We start from the raw sequence: 4,136 nt of genomic DNA, 5'->3' as shown, positions 1-4,136 counted from the left end.
TTCATCTCCTGGAAGATATTGGATCCCACATAAAAACCTTTGCACCACCCAAGAAGCTCCTAGCAACAACTGTCTGGCTTCAAGTTACATCACTGGGCAGTAACCCCATTCATTCATAGGCATTTAATGGGCACCTACACTCCTCCAGACCCCATGAAAAGCATCCAGGATACTTGGAGAGCAAAGTCTAGTCCTGTCCTCCAAGGATCTCAGTTGATGGAGGATTCTTATTTATTGTGTGTGCTAAATTTGACAACTGTGAAGGTGCCTGGCATTGTGTCTGACACATACAGGTGCACAGTAAATGCTAATTTCCTTTTGTTCCCTTAACAGTCTTCAAAATACTTTTATGGGAATTATCTTTGGTTTCTCAGGGCCTCTGCAAATCCAATTTGGAATGAGACAGAATAAAAGCAAATAACTAAGGACAGGAATCCTGTGAATAGAGAAAGGCAGGCATTATAAACCTCACACTTAGGTGAGGAAGTTGTATCCAGTTAGGCAGTGGTGCAGCACGGAGTTAAGGGCATGTGCTGGGGAGCCTGGGTTGGAATTCCAACTCTGTTCCTTGGCTATAAATTCCCACTTTTCCTTGTTGTATTCCGAGTTGAGCCCAGTTTCTCACCCCTACTGTAAAACCCCACTTTGGTAGTTCCCATATCTGTCTCTATAGTCCCCTTAAATAAAGTCTGCATTATTGTTCTTTAACAAAGGTCGCAGACAGATTTTTCTTTAAACATATATATAATACATATAATATATACACACATATATGTATGTGTATACATATAAACCTCACATTTAGTTGAGGAAGTTGCATCCAGTTAGGCCACAGTGCAGAATAGTGGTTAATATGTATTATACATATGATATATATTTATATATTATTAATATATAATAAATATGCTATTTATATATACATGTGTACATATATATAATATGTATATATTTAGTTAAAAAAAAATCTGTGACCTTTGTTAAAGAATAAACAGAGCACAGTGGCTCATGCCTATAATCCCAGCACTTTGGGAGGCCCAGGTGGGCAGATCACTTGAGCTCAGGAGTTCCAGACCTGGGCAACACAGTAAAGCCCCGTCTCCACCAAAAATGCAAAAAATTAGCTGGGCATGGTGGCAGGCACCTGTGGTCCCAGCTATATGGGAGGCTGAGTAGGGAGGATCACTTGAGCCCAGGAGGTAGATAGAGGTTGCAGTAAGCCACGATCACACAACTAGACTCCAGCCTGGGTGACAGAGAGAGACCCTATCTCAAAAAAAAAAAAAAAAAAAGAATAAGGCAGACTTTATTCAAGGGAACTATATATATACACACACCCACATATACACATATAAATATATACATACACACACACCCACATATAAATATTAAGTTGGTGCAAAACTAACTGCAGTCTTTGCCATTAAAAGTAATGGTAAAAATTGCCATTACTTTTGCACCAACCTGTTAAATATATACACACATACATCCTACTGGTTCAGTTTCTCTGGAGAATCTTGACTGATACGAGGGGAATAATACAACCCACCTCACTGAGTTGTTGTGAACAGCATGCTTAGAACAGTGCCTAGCACAAGGAAAAAACACTCTAAATGTCACCTACTTCATATCACTTTGATGGTGGCTGTGAGCCAGGACAAGTCCCCAAGTGCAAAACTTTGACACCACACCACGTGTTTCCTCTGCCCGTTGCATACAGTCATGCCTATCTGTCCTAGTCTTGCAGAGCTACTCGAATGAGAATGTGAGTGCACAATTTCCGAGTTGCAGGCCACCCACTTTGTCAGTCGATTGCACAAAGTAGCTGGGTCCCACTGCTCAGGTGATAGCACTCTCACTAGACTCAGTCATCTCATTCCTCCCTAACAGCATCAGGGTTATTCATGGAGTTTCAAGAATTCCTCAGGACACGACCTTGATTTGACTTTAAACCAGATCAGAAGTCCACTTTTCTATCAAGTGTCATTGACCCATGATGAATAGATTATCAAAACCATAAAGGTAAAAAGTAATTGATTTAGGAGTTTTTATTTGTTAAAAGAATGGAAATATTTTTTGCATTATATTTTTGTTTTATCTTGAGCAGTCAAAGAAGAGAGATTGGGAAGTTATAAAGGGACTTGAGGAAAAAAATGAAGCTTTGGAATTTGACAAAAACTAATATTGTTGCCCCACAGCCCTGGCGTGAAAGCTAGTTCCCGGCCCAGTCCTGTCCTGCAGCAGCCTGCCTCCTCTTTCCTTTCAACATGACAGATGCCACTGTGTCCTTCACCAAGGACTTCCTGGCAGGTGTAGTAGCAGCAGCCATCTCCAAGATGGGGGTAGCACCCATCAAGAGAGTCAAGCTGCTGCTGGAGGTACAGCATGCCAGCAAGCAGATCACCGCAGATATGCAATACAAGGGCATTATAGACTGCGTGGTCCATATTCCCAAGGAGCAGGGAGTCCTGTCCTTCTGGCACCGTAACCTGGCCAATGTCATCAGATAACTTCCCCACCCAGGCTCTCAACTTGGCCTTCAAAGATAAATACAAGCAGATATTCCTGGGTGATGTGGACAAGAGGACCCAGTTTGGGAGCTACTTTGCAGGGAATCTGGCATCAGGCGGTGCCGCTGGGGCCACATCCTTGTGTTTTGTGTACCCTCTTGATTTTGCCCGTACCTGTCTAGCAGCTGATGCAGGTAAAGCTGGAGCTGAAAGGGAATTCTGAGGCCTCAGTGACTGCCTGGTTAAGATCTACAAAACTGATGGGATTAAGGGCCTGTACCAAGGCTTTAACAAGTCTGTGCAGGGTATTGTCATCTACCGAGCTGCCTACTTAAGTATCTATGACACTGCAAAGGGAATGCTTCCTGATCCCAAGAACACCCACATCGTCATCAGCTGGATGATCGCACAGACTGTCACTGCTATTGCTGGGTTGACTTCCTATACATTTGACAGCGTTCAATGCTGCATGATGATGCAGTCAGGGTGCAAAGGAACTGACATCATGTACACAGGCACACTTGACTGCTGGAGGAAGATTGCTGGTAATGAAGGAGGCAAAGTTTTTTTCAAGGGTGCATGGTCCAGTGTTCTCAGAGGCATGGGTGATGCTTTTGTGCTTGTCTTGTATGATGAAATCAGGAAGTACATGTAAGTTATTTCCTGGGATTGTTCCCGCTATGAACAGTCATGTTGTATTATATAATGTATCTTGAGCATTCTTGACAGACTCCTGGCTGTCAGTTTATCAGTGGCAACTATTTACTGGTTGAAAATGGGAAGCAGGCTGGATGCGGTGGCTCACACCTGTATTCCCAGCACTTTGGGAGGCCGAGGCAGGTGGATCATGAGATCAGGAGATCGAGACCATCTTGGCTAACATGGTGAAACCCCATCTCTACTAAAAATACAAAAAAATTGCTGGGCGTGTGGCACACGCCTGTAATCCCAGCTATTCAGGAGGCTGAGGCAGGAGAATCCCTTGAACCTGGGAGGTGGAGGTTGCAGTGAGCCGAGATGGCATCACTGCACTCCGGCCTGGGCAACAGAGCGACACTCTGTCTCAAAAAAAAAAAAGAAAAAAAAGAAAAAGAAAAGAAAAAAAAAAGAAAATGGGAAGCAATAATATTCATCTGACCAGTTTTCTCTTAAAGCCATTTCCATGATGATGATGATGATGATGATGATGATGGGACTCAATTATATTTTTTATTTCATTCACATCTGATAAATAACAAATTTGGAGAAATAAAAATATCTAAAATGTTTTTAAAAACTAATCTTGTTTGTTTGACCTGGTAAGGGATGGCAGGCAGGGTAGGAATGAATGGTGCACAACCCAGTAGAGTTTTTAAAAAGGTAGCGTTGTCAAAACGTGTTCTAAACAGTACGTTCATCTCTATTTGAAATCTGAAGGCACATTTTGTAGATAAAACTGAATTATTTTCATAGGGGCAAATACCCATCATGTGACTTGAAACACTGCTGCTCAAGATCATTGCTGCATTTTAGAGTTTTAGTGCCTTGGGTTATTCTGTTCCCACTGCCTGGAATGCGTTTCCCCCTAGCAGGAAAATATTAACGTGCAGCTCCATGATTACCTCTTCAGGAAAGCCTCTCCTGACCTCT

General features: G+C 42.5%; 1 pseudogene; it reads left to right on the top strand.

Annotated features, from left to right (window-relative positions):
* The first annotated feature begins 2,249 nt into the window (after nucleotides 1–2,249).
* Nucleotides 2,250–3,336, top strand: LOC102128909 (ADP/ATP translocase 2 pseudogene; annotated as a pseudogene).
* Nucleotides 3,337–4,136: the final 800 nt, after the last annotated feature.

Source organism: Macaca fascicularis, chromosome 3, assembly GCF_037993035.2.
Source record: "Macaca fascicularis isolate 582-1 chromosome 3, T2T-MFA8v1.1".
NCBI lineage: Eukaryota > Metazoa > Chordata > Mammalia > Primates > Cercopithecidae > Macaca > Macaca fascicularis.
Note: the sequence above shows the minus strand (reverse complement) of the source record. Positions and strands in the feature narration are given on the sequence as shown.